We start from the raw sequence: 16378 nt of genomic DNA on the forward strand, positions 1-16378 counted from the left end.
TACAAATTGCTTTATTCCATTAAGCAAACAATTTAGGAACTCAGGCAAAGGAGTCATGTCCTTTAGTGCTGGAAACTCTGCTTATGTAAATAACAACTGATACAGAAGGCCAGAACTTTCCTGTATCTAATTTTATTCATTCCTTCACATTATCTAGTATAGTAAACCTTTATTTACTATAGTCATCAGTCAACTTGGGTTACTGCCTAAAGAGGTGGAATACTACTGTTCTCACTATGCCCACAGAAAACTGAAGTGGTTTTTGACACATATTCTGACAACTCAGCATATTTGTTAAAAGGTAGAGATAACTATCAATTCTGCATTAAAAGACATTTTTATGATCATGATGCTATCACAGTATTGTGAAGAAATACAACTGGCATAAGCAGAGATGTGATTAATATACTTACTAGCAGAACAGGACTGACACACCCCTACTGCTGTAACAATGAAAAGAAAAAACAAAATTGTCACAGGTTAAATGTGTGTAAGAAATTCATCAAACCAGGAAAATGCTTTAATGCTACAAGCAGTAAAAGAAGAAAAATGTACACAGCTAGAACTGGAGATTAAACATAATCTAAACAGAGCTCAAATTAAATTAAAACATCAACTTTTTAAAATAATGCTAAGGTGGAATACAAATGCAGAGGGAGGCAGGAGTGGGAGACCAGAGAAGCAAGCTACTACAACCAAATTTGAAACAATGTGCAAAGAAGTATGCAACCATTCAAGTTAAAATAATCTGAGTCCATGAACCTGGAAGAAGAGATACATGTTTTTCCATATCCAGTAATACATACTGTAATGAATCTTTTAAAAGAGGATTTTATTATTTTTTTTTTTTTTAATTTAAGTAGCAAATTAAAGGGATCTGGAAAGGGGTTGGGTAATTAGTTTTATCTCAGATGTATGGAAGACTACACTGGGAAATTTGGATTATGAAATAATAAAAGATATAAAAGAAATGTTTTATAAAATGCAACACTAGGTAAGCAAAAATACATCAGTTGGACTAACTAAGCATATCTCAAAGAAAAATTTCCCCAATTAAAGAATAAAAGGCAGGTATTACCCATGGTTTGATGCCACCACTTTTTGTCTTTTTGGCAGTCAGTTGGATGCCCCAGAAGAGAGCAAGATCTCAGCTACACAGATTAATTGGGAGCAAACCATGACCCAGAGGTGTCATAAAATATGACTCAATGCTGTCATAAAATATGACTCAATGCTGTCATACATAATAGTTATAAATGCAGCCCTAGGATTCCTCAATTAATGTATTTCCAATAAACACTTGGAAGCAGCAGATAGTTTCAGCTATTGTAATGTTTTCTTTTATTGTTAAAACTTTATTCAGAATTCTCTATGCAATTATAGATGTTTAACTTCAAGGAAAAAAAAAGAATTTCAAACAAAAGCTTGTACCAAGAAGGATCGCTACAATAATAAAGACTTTGATTGTGGATAAACCAAATAATTTCTGATTAATTTAATCCACGGTTTGTCCTTCAAAATGTTTTAATGGACATGAAATTAAATCAGCCCCTAAACAGTAAATAGAGCACCTTATTTCTGTTGTTAAGTACAAAATTCTCATCTCTAACTTCATTCCTTCCAAGTAGGCACCACACATCACCAACTCACACTGCTCATTGCAAAAAAATCTGCTACAACTATTTTCTTAATTTCCAAGTCAGACCTTCTCCTAAAGTTTAAACAAAATGCTGTCCTTTATTCTCTGAGTATCCCTATATCAAAAGGAAGTACACTGCTAAGACTGCAATTAAACTTTAAGAGTTCTTACTATCTATTTTACAATCCACGTACCTTAAAAAAAAAAAATCACGTATCAAGTCTACTGTTAATTATGACCCATAGTGTATTTTTTTCCCCCTTTCTGTCCAACATAAACCTTGCAATATCCATTATTATTGTAAATTATTTACAGCAAAGCTGCTGAATACAAAAACTAGGCTTATTGGAAATTCTGTTGGTACACAAAATAGCTTTACAATATATTACACCTTCCTACTTCTATTAGACTTATTACTTCATATTTCAAGCAGAAGTAAATATTCCCCTTGTGGGAAAATACTGTCTATTTGTGTAAGACTTAATGACATAAGGTAAATTGTGCTGTTGGTTTGAGTTAGACATGCAATACACTTCAATAATGTGCTATTTCCTTTTGTATATGATGCAAGCCTAAAGAAAATATGATTAGAGAACCCATTTGTGTTTGAAGTTTCCTTCAATTGTTTTAAAGGGTATTACTCACATCAACATTGTACTATTTTTCCCCTCATCAATTTCCATTATCAGTTTGATTCACAGTAATGCTGTCCCAGTAGGTTTCCCAAACAGATTGCAAGTGAATGTAGTGCTCTGATTAAAAAAAACAAAGCAAACAAAAGCCTACTGATTCAACACATTCTGAAAGACTGTTACAAGAAGAAGAATTAAGTATTGCAAAGATCCTTGTTTCACATTTTCCTCGGAATACACATTCTTTCCTCAGGAAAGAAGAAAAAATATCACTACATGCAAAGACTTCTCAAATCTTTAAAACAAATCAAATTTTCCCAAGAATTTTCCTTTTTATTAGAAACTCTACAAACAAACAGGAAGACATATGCAATCTCATCCAGTCTTTGCTTTCCACTGCTCATTTACCAACATTTATAGCAAAGAACATTTGCCTGGCTTTCATTTAGCTAATGTTCTCTTGCTATAAAGTGCAGTACCAGAAATATACACAAATAAGGACTGTTGGTAACTAATGGACAAGTCAGTTTTCCAAGAAACCTGTGGAAGAACCACAAAGTAACAATCCCTGCATGTATTACTGGTCGTTCATCTAAAAGCTGGTAGAACGAGACAGGACAAGCAGAAACTCCAGAAAGCAAACACTGGCAATGAATCCTTGAAGCTGGTCCCTGATCTAAGTAATCATCGATAAGCTAGATGAACTGAGGGGTCTCTGAAGAGAAACTATTTTCCTGCCAGTATCTCCAATGGCTGTTTAACCCACAAAGGTTAACAGAGTCTATGCTGCTTTAAAAAAGTCAGTGCAGAAAGAGCTCTTCATTTTTTCTTCTTTTTTTTTTTTCCCCGTTAAGTACTAATTACTATTCAAGACAAGATTTCATCATTAACAATATGTTAACAAGAGAAGTTACTATTTTTTCATAGTCTTTCTCTCCAGTACTAAATTTTGCCCAGCAGATTTTCTTCAAGTTTATTCTGTCCTGAATTAATTTATCTCTCTGTTTATTCATGCATTTTCCACTCCAGGTCACAAAGCAGAAAGTAATAAGGAATTTAAACATTACAAAATACCTTAATACACAGACAAGCAAAATGCATGTTGTTGACATATCACTGCCTGTTACTCACTACTTGAAGAACTAATGGTATACAGTCAAGAATATAACACAGATGCTCTCCTAAGCATATCCAGGCAAAGTTCATTACCAAAGTCATAATAAAAGAAACCAACTCTGACAAACAATTGTCAGAAATACTCTAGAAGGGGTTCATCCACTTCTGGGCAAGGTTTACACTCTTCTGTCAACATCAGAAAAAACACCTGTCCTGGGCCAGAACAAGGGACCATCTAATTCTGTGCCCTGTTACTAGCCAGAAGATAATGCCTAGGAAAGTTATAAACATATAACAAGTACTTATGATACCTCCCCAAATCCCATACCAAATACCAGCCATTTTCAGCTGAGCAACTGTATGAAGCTATCATTCACTCATCCACTAGAGGAAACAAACAAACAAAACTGTTGTTTTTTTTAAAATAGTCACAACTGAAAACACAAGTTGTGCATGTGCGTGTGTGTAAACTCTTAGACTCTTCTAGCAAATGACTTTAAAACAATACAGCTTGGCCACTTTGGGGCACAGGGAGGTCAGTCTGAACTTCCAAAGAGCTGTAGCTCTCCACGAACTACCTCTTCTCAGATTTCTACATACAACATACTGGAACCAACTTAACAGTACTTGCTTATGGTGTGTATCACATTAGAATCTTATGCAGAGTCTCCTACTGCCTGTTTAGGTTTGCTTTCTACCTGTTTGAGATTAGCAAAGAATCATGATTTCCATACAAGTTTGACCCTGAAAAAGTACCATTTGTAGATGGTTTTAAGGTCAATAGAAAAATAATAATTCACTCTGAAACTACTTCATGCACTGCTTTGTTGGGATATGTAGCTCACTTTTGCAGCATCAAGAGACTTCAAAAGTTTGATTATAGTTTTGGTAAGCATCTTTCAAACTTACTAAGCTGACGAGATTGGTCTGAACTGCTTCACATTTACCTGCTCCTCATGACAGTTTTCTGTATCTGGCTGCTACAGGTTGAGTTTCACTTTAATGCGGCAGAAGCAGTTAATCAAGTCACGTAAAGACTTTGAAGAACTAATTCTTCTTCCTGGAGGACAGTTAACGTGGAAGGGGAAAAAAACAAACTGATATGCTAATAGTGTAAAAGTAGCACATCCCTAATTACATCTTCAAGGAGAATTTAGTCACTTATATGACTGGAATTCAAAGTCCTTTATCGCACACAGATGTACTTCTGAGTTTCAGTAGAATAGTTTCCTATTAGAAGTCAATTTAACCTAAATTCCTTTTTCCAACTTTATCCTTTGCTGACTGGAAACACACAAGAGTAAATACAGCCTTCAAGCCTAATGCAATATTCTGAAAGGATTAAATAAAATCTGAGCAAACATAATATCGTTATAAGTTTCTCAAGAAGGCTGAAGGATTACTAAGTTCTCTATGATTTTCTGACTAGAGAAGCAAGCTACTTTGGGACATGTCTCAGCCTACATTAGTGGGATTTTTATACATTTGCCTCATCAACTGGATTATCAGAAAGAGTAAAGTCATTTAGAGAGACGTTTGGGGTTTTTTTAAGGTACTGCAACAGCAAAACCAATGAAATCTAAAGAAAATTTAATTTATAAAAGCTGAAAAGATCTTATCCATATGAACAATTGGTAATACGCAGTAATCCGTAATAACTGGAGGGCTTCTAGACCCATCTGGTTTTCCTGAGATTGAGTGAAAAATACAGCAAAATTTTGCTTTTTATGTTGTTGTTGTTTTAAATCAAAGTTAACATTGCTGCCTTGGAAAAAATTACCCCAAAACATCAAAATAACAAAAATGCCACTGCACGTAGCACTCACCCATTGATTTATAAAATCCTAATAGTTAAGAATAAAGAATTAAAATTGCCTACTCTTGAACTCTGTTTTCCATATTCAGATACTTCCTATGCTTGATGCAGTTTGAGATATAACCCAAAATGTGAGCTTTGGGAACCAGCAAGTAAACTATTTAATGGGATGAGAGGAAACTAATTTCCTTTAAGGAACACTAAACGGACAGCCATTGGAGAAAAACCATTAACCACTTTTTAAAAGAATAAAACCACTTTGTAAGTATGATGCATAAATATGAACTGTTAACTGTTATGTCTTCATCAATTCATTTATAAGGGATTCTTCTATTATCTATTTTTATTTTCTTGTGTCTTTAAAATTAAAAAGGGCTTGGGTGGAGGGAATGCAGGCAGGAATCCAAACCTTCTTTTAGTGCTGTAAATGGTCTGTGCAGAAGTAAAAGCAAACCCATGACCTTATGGTACAAGAGAGGAGGAGGGTACTTGGGCTACATTAGGGATGTTTCTGGTCATGGCACTGTCAGGCCAGTTAAAAAAATGATGTTTATGATACTCCAGCATCAGTGCAGGCAGGAGGATGACTGGGAGCTGGAAGACAGCTAATCAACACATCCATCTCCCAGAAATTTTGCACAAGCAATGGACACCTCTAGACAGGAGCAGTTTTGGGGCTCCAGGCCTGGCCACGGATAACACTGCTGCTAATTATTTTCAATGTCCAGGAAGCCTGTGGTCATAAAACGTCACGTAGCTGTACAATTCTACTGCAAGAATCATTTTTGCAGACCTCCATTCACTTTGTTCACTTACCCATCTCCATCCTATCACATCCTGAGATTTAAACGAAGGGTAACATCTTCCAGTACTTGGTCTTTCCATTGGCTGCGTACTGCAAGGAACTGCAGCAAGTCCGAAGTGGCAGAGGACAATACTGAAGATGCAACTAAGACAGCTGCAGTGGATGAGTATATTCTGCTTCTCTACTTTAAAGGGAAGGGCACTAACCCAACCCTCTGGCATGAGTTGTTAATCATTATGAGAGAAGCCACCTGTTAATGATTTAATAGCCATATCATTAGTTTTAGAGGAAGGAGTACTACTAAACTGTCAAAGAAAAGAGTATACCTTACTCTTATAAAAAGGGGTTCAAAAATTAAATTCCATTGTCACAGTCTTTTTTAAAGATAACACACATTTTTGTTTCATACATAATTTCAGTTAAATTCTGATTGAGATACAAGAACATCTATTTTGGTGAAAAAAGTATCTTTTTTGTCCAAAAATTTCATGCAACTGTAACTCTTATTCAAATCAACTCACTAAACTAAATTAAATGTAGTTCTGCTGTGGCAGAAATCATCTCAGAACAAATATTGGCACCAGAATGGTTTGTGTTAAAGATCGTTCCTAGGCTTGTATGAACACTTCAGACGGCATCTGTAAAAAAAGAATATATTATATTCCACTATAATAATAAACAGAATTTTTAAAAGTATAACTACTGGCACAAGACCAAATCAATACAAATTGCTCACTAATAACTTAAATAAGAAATTAAGTTTCTAGTCATATCAGAAGTGAATTTCTGAAACAGCCTTCCAAGCCAAAATTAAAATTATGAAAGGGACTGACTGTGTACATGAATTCCTGCAAAGAAAAATAAAGGGTACAATCATCAATTTATCAGTGATCTGTGCTCCTCTAAAGTCTCTTGAGAAGGAAGCAATTCACTTCATCTTTGCACATGTATATTTCTTTAATCCAAATCACCAAGGGCTTCCACTGGATGGGTGCAGGATCCAGGCAGTATTAAAACTCCACCACCCATAGCCACTAATGTACCTGACAGATCATTTGATTTGTTGATTTTTCATCCTTGACAAAACCCTATTCTGACCACTGGCTTTCCACCAGGCATTTAAGCTTATTGTAGGAGGCTGGAAAGTAAGCACATAGGGGTGGGTGCCACACAGGTCAGTGGATACCTCTGGTCACCCTTCATCACCCACAGTTTTACAAGATCAGAACTGATTGTTCCTATATAGAATATATTTTTTAGGGGTTTTTTTTTTCAACATTTTGTTTATTAAGAAGTTCTTCAGCTTTGCTTTTCTGCAACTTTGTTTAGGATTTTTTTCTCTTCCCTTTTATAACAGGTGCCAGGGAAAAAAAAAAGGCAACTGCTCTTTTTTTTGGTGTTTTGTTGTATGCTTATTCTCACCTCTTTTTAATATGTCTGAAATTTATGACTGCTAGGTAACTTTACCCTGATATGAAGAAACATTTCAGTGACCCATAAAATTTGGAATTTAAATTCATTTATTTTTGTTACCATTAATTCCTAGTGTGACCATCACTGCTCACTGCAATTTAACACATACTGCACACTTTAATATAGCTGAAGCAATGGGCTCTAGGATCCTTTGAACAAATGACCATATTGAATGGTCTGTTCAAGTGACTGACTTTTCCTATTTTTTCTTAGTCACACAGGGTACCACATGTGAAAAGACTGACTGGAGACTGTCCTTGGACTCCTGAAGCTTACAAGATGCAGCATTAAAGTAGATGATGCTTAGAACTTGATGGCTTCTTTTCAAACCCACTACCAAGCTATAAAAGCTAAACATTTGTGTTAAGCAGTTTTTCACTTTTAAAAAGCAGAAACATTATTATGTGTACATTTGCTAAACTTAATGAAAGGTTCCTTAGTGCCACAGGGGAAAACTTCTCAGTTCTCAGGGTTTAAAGTCCAGTCAGGATTGGAGCAGTCTATCGATTCATTAATGACATAATTAACTGGAATTGGTGAACTACACCTTCAGGATCAATATCTGCAATAAAACAGCTAAGCCACAGTATTCAACATATATGAAATGTTAATACCTGTAATTTTCTAAATACTCACCTATAACTAACCCCAGGAAGTCCTAATCACACACACAGAGCCACATGCACAACCCCCCCAACATGAAGCATGAGCTACAAGCTTACACCTCCCCCTCTTCTGGGAGTTTTACACCCACCTCTCCAGCATTTGGGGGTAGGTAATCTATTTACACATAGCATTTACACCCACACTCAGCAGAGATTTTCATCTGGCCGCTTTACTTTGCCAAGGCTGGGGGGGGGAGAGGAGGGCAGGAGAGACACCCTACAGGGACCCCTACACCTTAGTACAAGTGATTCTTCCTGAAGATTATCATGAAATTAATTCCTGCTGATTTCAAGTAGATAGTATTTTATTCCCTCATGGCCTCATATTTTTCATTCCTGTATGAAATTAGGAAGGTGAATAAGAAATGACATTGTTTTAACCATTATTATCCATTTATTTCATTTGGAATTGCTACATGCAGTTGTTACCTTTGCAACTTAAAATTATTTACCCAGATCTGAAGATCTGAATATCAAGACAACCTGGATTAGTATTAGATAATGAAATAAGTGCTGGGCTTTTTTTCCAGAAGTAATTAAGGTAAATTAATCTTCAAAATAAATGCAACAATTTTCAAGAAAAAAGCATAAATGCACATACCAAAAAAGTTTCAGTCAGCCTCAGTCAACTTTTTCTCCTTTTAAACTTTTTCAGGTAGCCTACAGTAAAAAGGACTGCATTTTGATTTGTTTGCCACAAGTATGAAGAGCATTTCATAGAAAAATATATCACTGCAGGGAAAACATGTTCCATCTATATATGAAGTTCCAGCACAGGCTGGATTGAGTGATAATAAAGAAGTACTTGTCTGACTTCCTATGCTGGACTGCTTTTGCTGCCAGCATCCTTGAAAACAAGAACTGCATTGCTCACTTTGTTGCAAACAATTCTTCAAGTCTTAGGAAATCTGCACATTAGTTTCTATTACAGTGAACAACCTCACTACAATTCCAAACTTTTGACCTCCAGCAAAAAGAGAACCAAACACCAGAGCATTCATCAGTGCTGTACCATTCCAGGGTCCAAACTCCATGTATTCTTTCATATCTGTTAAAAAAAAAAAATAAATCATTATGTAAGGCATCAACAGGATGTTATTAAAGAACTGGCATAGTTTTATTGATCTCATTGCTTGGAAATCAGTTATCCTCACAGGTGTCCTGTCTTAAGCTTGCTTAGATAATAAGATCTTAAATGACCACTGATAGAAGTAGCATCCGTGTACCACAGCTACCTATATACACAGACACATACACATCCATCTGTGGACTACAGTGGATGATACATTGTGTGACACCATATTACGTTCATGCAGGTAAGTAGTACTGAACAAGGCAACAGGAGATGGATTACTTTATCAGTTCATAAATAGCACCTGTGTTGTCCTATTCTGGTGACAAGGACTATTGAAATTCATGCCAGAATAAGATTGATCATAAGGAATGCAGCCAAGAACAAGCTGGCTGTGGTCATTTACCTTCCCACCATACACACATTACTGGAAAAACCATGCAAGCCTGGGAAGTGGTGGAGATACCAAGAAAGTTCGTAGTCCCATGAAGGATCCTTAGCGGCCACTGGGTTTGTGGCCTGACAGTCCGTTTCTGCTGCCCACACAGCCTACAGGACCTGCAGTGTTAACACCTGACCCCAAATTCTTATTTCTGATGGAATGGATACTACAAGCCATACCTTGTGTAAAAACTACACCACTCAGCTCTTGCCTGCCTTTCCAAATACAAGATGCTGTCTTTCTCAGTGCATGAAGTCTTTCTGTTTTAACTGGGGGTGGGCGCGTGCAGCTTTTAATTTACTTTCCATCTCCCATCCCAGTAGTAGTTTGACATTTTCCACATTTCCACAGAGCTGACCTGGCTGACAGCACAAACACACAGAAAACCCACCATAGACCAAGTCTTAATCCCAGTCAAAGAAACAGCAGATTTCCATCTACCTCTGCCAGAACTTAAATGAAGTTTGATTGGTAGTTAATGACTAGTTAGAAGTAAAATATACCTGTCCAAATGGGTAGTTGTTACTAAGACTAATCCGTCTGCTATGAAGAATCGGGCGTAAAATGATTGTCTATGGCTTCCCTACCAAAAGGTTTTCTATGTATTTTGTACTACCACAGACTTCAGAGCAGCCCTAGGCTACAGATGCTGGCAGTCAAGAGCTGACTTCCATGCGCCAAGAGTTTGAAGATGTTGAAAACTATTATAATTCTCAAGATGGAAGGTGATGTAAAAAAGTAGCCCTCATGTCTGAATTCTGACAACTGTCCTAAACCTTAACTTGATGCATTTCTTAGTCTTGACCTTTTGTATTGCTAGGGTACAGAAGACTGCAATAATCAGCTACCCACAGTAAAAGACTTCACCAGTGACTGAAAGCACCTAGCATATATTCATATACAGCCAGTTCAGAAGTTAGCAAAATTATTAGCTATTTGGTTAAACTACAAGTACTTAATTCACAGTCTCAGACAAGTTCACATCCCAGAGTTAACTTTGCTGAATCAAATATGACAGGGTCTTCCAACTAACTTCCCAAAACTTTAAATCAGGTCACCATGTGGCAGGAGAGCTATAGGCTGAATTAGACTTTTCCTTACCCATTTCCATCATCCTATTGGAATGAAATTTCAAGCACAGAAAATAGTTTGGCTGTGTGAGACAATTTTGTGTGTTATTTAAGTTGCACTTAAGAATTTGATATTCTAGAAGTTATTTTATTAACAGAAATTCATTATTATGTTCTGGAAAAAAACTCTGAAGTAAAATGGAAGTTCCATGTCTACTAACACACAACAGACCTGATGAGGTTTTTTTGCAAATCTGGCTTTATATAGTGCATATTAAAGTCAAAATACCATAGAGACAAATCATACCTCTTGGGCAATTCTTGAAAGAATGTAAAAATCAAACACGATAAAGAAAAAAAAAAAAAAGAACCTGCAAGTACAATAAGTGGAACTCCTATAGAGTCTAGTTAGTCAGACTTCAAAATTGTTTTCCTTTTTTTCCATTCTTCTACAAAATTTCAGGTGCCTACCTTAGACATTAAGGTTTCTGGGCTACTAAGTATGAATTTATGGTAATCTGTAAAGACTATGATCTTCCACTGTTTAATCTCCTTAGGCTATACTGCATGCTAATGTAACTACCTGAATGCAGTATGTAGGTATCAGAACATTCATCAGTCCTAGCATTTTAGAGTAAGTTACAACAGCTATTCTGCATTGAAGGGATATTTGCAGTCAGCTCTACCTTTGGTAAGCAGGAAAAGTAAAGATGGCCAAGCCTACTAAGGTATGTTCTAGCCACTAAGCGTAAAATGGGGATTAAAGTGGTGGAAGTCTATGCCTAACACAACAGTTGCTACCCATTCTGCTGTCCAGATGTCCAGAAACATCATTTTCTTTCCATTTTATTAAAACATATTTTTAACGAGGCTTTAATTAGAATGTTTGCAGTGGATGCACCTATTTTTCTTTTGAAAAGTCTGGTTTTATGCATTTGGATTGATAGTATTGTTGAAAAGAAACTGGGCAATCTTTTGAAAGTTACAGTATGTGCTTTTTTTAATGAGGTTGGGAGAAAGTTCTTGGACTGCACCAGCTAGACCACTCAAACTCTTAAACTGGCAGGAAATAACACATTTCAGCTATACTTCTCAGCAATGTCCTGCCATTCATTCAGACAGACTTTCAAAAGGGAAGCTGAAAAGCATCAAGAAGTACCTCCACTGATCTGAATATACAGATTTCTTCTATTATTATTACCTAATCCACATATAAACAAAACAGCAACGACATGAAAAGTTACTAGAATGAAAAGAAAGATTCAACTTTTTCTATGTGACTTTTTATAAGAAAATACAACAGAAGATTGTATGTATTATATTGATGTGGATTAAAAATAGTAGTTACATCAAATCACAAACACTGTTAGACAATATCAATGCAAGGACAGTTTTTACTGAGAAAGTAGCATGAAACGCAAAGCTACCACAGCAGTGAAATCTACACAAAGAAAGACCTCCAAGTTGTTCAACACATTATACTAAATTAAAACATCTGTGTCCATGAGCCTGTAATTTCATACATTTGGACAGATTACTGTACTTTTGTGAAATGCAATCAACTTACTTTTAAAGACTTCACTGTGGTTCACAGATGCTAAAGCAATCATAATAAACATCTGAGTTATCATTCCTTACACACCAAGTTTGTATCAAAATCTGTGATTTTAAGAATTCAAGGTCAGGTCTTCAAACACTGAAATCTCTTGTCACTGAATATCTAGCAATGATTAAACTAAAATGATTAAACATCTGGTTAGACTAAAATACAGTTGTTCAAGGAGTATAAGAAAAAACAGCCACTAGAGGAGTGGGAAAAAAATAGAACTGATTGCAGGTTTGTTAACCTGAGGCAGTAATTTGACTGCTTATCACTGTTTCATCAGCGCATCTTTATTATGTTGAATAAAGCAGACACTAGATTACTGCTTTAATCAGCATCATAAAACATCATGTTTCTCTCTGCTTCCTAACAGCTGGTTTAAGAGGAATGAAAGGTTTATTTGATGGGTAAGCTGGAAGATCTCCAAGCGCCCTCTAAGCTGCTACACTTCTACAGTTGGACTTTCAAAGCAAGTTGAGCCTTTACAAATACTGTTAGCTTAGTTTTTTAGATCATGATGTTTTCTACAAAAAAAAAATAGTCAAGATAAATTTGCTAACTCCAACACAAGAATCTACTTGCTCATGCTTTAACATAATAATGTCAATTATATTTTGTTGTGCCATCATTAAGGAAGAAAAACATTACTTCCTTTAGGTTACATCAACTTAAAATCTAATTCCATAAAACAGAAGTAATATTTCACTACCTACAAAGCATGCTGCTAAAGTGTGAGGTTTCACAATTATACTTCCATATTAAATCATTTTCACAAAAAAAAAAAAAAAAACCACAAACCAAAAAACCCTCCACCTCTCATTTTGCTTTCTCCTTGCTGTGGAAGAGACCCATACAAGCAGAGCAAACTGACCAAGCCTGTATGTAAGGGAATCTCTGACGCGGATGTGAAAAAGAACCTCCTTATATAGTACTGATTGCAGTACAGGCCCCAAAAACTTTATGCTAAACAGAAAATGAGATTTTTAGAAGCTCTTTATGTCAACCTATTGCTACTTCTACTGAAATGTGTACTGTAATGTTAAGCACCTATAAAAGTCCCCAAGTACACAGCAACCCCTCCCCACCAAAGCCGCAAAAACCCACCCTCAACCCCCAAACACACACAAAAAAAGTAGTGTTAAGAAAAATTATTTCTCTCTGGTATTTTTTTATAGTATATTTAGAATTATCTGAAATTATTAAAATAATAATAATGATGTAATTCAGCTGAGGATATCTCTAATTAAGGTTTGCTCTACTTTTCTTACCACAGTTTGAAACAGAACAAACAAGTAGCACCACTAGTTCCCTACCGATTCCGGGAATTTTCTAGTGATGACAATTGCTAGAAAACTGAGCACCTCTCCTAGGACACATTATTTTATGTCATTCAAATTTCACTGTGAAGTGCATCTTTAACATGGCTGTCTAAAACAGTTCTAAAAGTCGTATTTACAGTTATGGTGGGGCTTCCCTTTAGTGTAAACGCTACACACACAGATTTGCTTCCTGATTTGCCTCAGTTTGAAGATTCAGCTCCTCTTTCGTGATAAGCTTTGGCCTCGTACTACCACAGTTAATTATCCTCTCAGGGACATTGAATTATCACTACTTTACACATTACCTTCACTTTAGTTATTGAACAAATACAACTGACAAATTAAAAAAACCTCAGTCACCTGGTCACTTCAGCTTGAGTTCCATAGTCACAGATGAGGAGGGAAAGGTAAAGTACAGGTCCATGAATTTTGATATTTAAAATGTGCAATTTGCAAAATGGTCATTTGATACACTGGGAAGTGTTTTTATTACAGTAAGAAAATAACTTTCAAGTAGAATCACAGCCTTCAAGGGTACATTAGACTTGGCCACATGCACCACGCAATACTGCAAAGATTTCTTATTCTGCTGCAGAAGTTAACAAGGCAGTCATAATTAAAATAAATTAAAACAGACTCCCAGAAATCCCAGAATTATGCCTGGGAGCTCTCCAGTCCCATCAGGATTAGGCAAGCACAAAACTGTTTTACAGATATCTCTATTCCACCCTGTCTATTAAAGGTACAGCACAGCACCCCCAGCAATATCAATTTTGAGGACAAGCTTTATTTGAAAAAATAAGAGGTACACAACAAGATATATATTCAATAATCCCATACTTATTTATCAGAACATTTAGCATGGATATGCAGGAACCTAGGACTTCCATTCTGTACGCACATAGTCCCCCCCTCCCCAAGATCAAGGATGCGATCTGACAAGGACAGCAGTTACTACTTTTGTCTTTGTTTTTTTTTTGCGCCCTTCCCACCACTTTGTGTCTTATTTTACAAGTCCACACAGAGACCATTTATGGGCTATCTACAAAAGAACTGAGCTCTGGACTGAAATCCAGGCAAGAATTGCTATAGATTGCTTGTCTGGGGTAACAGTGAAGCCACAGGTATGCACTTTGGGATGGTGTAGAGAGCTACAGTGTAGATGAGTATGCATCTTCCTGACTTCTAAAGCTTATGTTATCGCTCCACATCTTCACTCAGCTAAAATTAGTACTAATTCGGTATGGCTTCATATATTAAAATTTCATTTCCAGATACTGTAGGGAATACATTCAGGTACGTGTATATGTTGAAAAGCCAGCACACAAAAGCAATTTCTTTGCTTTAATGAGAAAGAACAGCAAACAGACGACAGATCATTCTCAATACAGGGCTTTTACCAGGCAGACAGGAAAGAAATCAAGGCTTCCACTACAATGAAATAATATAGTAAGACTTGGAGAAGAGGAAAATCCTTGTCAAGACTCAACTCAAGGAGCTTCAGCCTGAGACATTTCAGAATAAGCAGTAATGCCTCCTTCAGGACAGTAAGTACAGAAAATTCAGAAAGCAATTAGCCCTTTCTCTTATGGAGGTGCTCTATACTTTGTCTCATCAAAATCTTGCGAGTAGGTTCTACCCATTGAGATAAGGATCCTATGTTAAAGGACTGCCTGAAACAATGGTCTTGGTTTTTATACACGCAGCTCCAAAGCAAAAAAAAAAAAAGACAAACAAACAAACAAACAAACAAAAAAACCAAAAAAACAAAGCAGAGTATAACAATGAAGAGAAATAGCATTGCATGTCCAGGAGCTACACACAGCACCTTTTGTTTAAACTCCAGGAGAAATCTATTGCCACCTGAGCTCCAGCACTAAATTGCCTCAGCTGGTCCGCAGCGAGGTATGGGGACAACTGGCCTCTGTCCATCCTCCTGAGGTGCCCTGAGCAGAGCCCAGGCTAGTTCTTTGTTTCCAAGACAAAAGGGGGAGGAATCAACCCTAGGCTCAAGCAGAAGAAAAGACTACAGACAGACAGAAAGAGAGGACAAAAAAAGGCTGACAGGACAGGACGCTGTATTACATCGTATCCTTTCATTCCACAGTCGGTCACTCACACCAGATGTCATGTTCCTTCTTTAGGCAGCAGGAACCCCTGCCACAAAAACCAAGATGGAAATGACAAAAGATTTCTTCCCACTAACTCCAGCTGCCTGGGGAAATTTAACCTCTTAAATAGAATTTGTACTGTAGATGGTATTTGAAAACCAGATAGCTACCAAACAGCTATTCTGTTTACTGGCTGTGTGACAGCTACTGCTGCATCAGCAAAACCAGGCAGGGTACGGTCTATCCACCACTATAATGCTCTGTTTTATTTGGTATTCTTTTTAAAAAAAGATGATGTTTTGGAGGAGGAAATGCACCAACCAGGTGACCACAATTTGGGAGAATATCAACATTTTTGGTTTAATGAACTACACACATGCACAAACTTCTGTATGGAACTGCTTATGCCATGATCAACACGAACTGTGTTGAGCTGGCATTGCATTCTATGAGACCAAATATAAACCAAGAAAGATTTCTAAAAAGAAAGAAAAAAAACAAACTCAAAGCCCTTTCTAGAAAAGAAAAAAAAATTCTAGAAGACAAAGTAGAATTCCTTTTACCTTTCAATTTATAGCTTCTCCTTGCTATTGGTACAATAACAAATTTACATTT

The 16378-nt window shown here is 36.5% G+C and overlaps 1 long non-coding RNA gene across 1 annotated transcript in view; it reads right to left on the bottom strand.

Annotated features, from left to right (window-relative positions):
- Window positions 1–8532: 8532 nt before the first annotated feature.
- The window catches only part of LOC142031086 (uncharacterized), a 141739-nt gene continuing 133893 nt past the window's right edge, over window positions 8533–16378 (bottom strand). The window contains exon 9 of the long non-coding RNA XR_012650399.1: window positions 8533–9194. This is a non-coding gene — a long non-coding RNA (uncharacterized LOC142031086). The remainder of the gene's footprint in view (window positions 9195–16378) is intronic.

Source organism: Buteo buteo, chromosome 5, assembly GCF_964188355.1.
Source record: "Buteo buteo chromosome 5, bButBut1.hap1.1, whole genome shotgun sequence".
In the NCBI taxonomy this organism is placed as follows: Eukaryota; Metazoa; Chordata; class Aves; order Accipitriformes; family Accipitridae; genus Buteo; species Buteo buteo.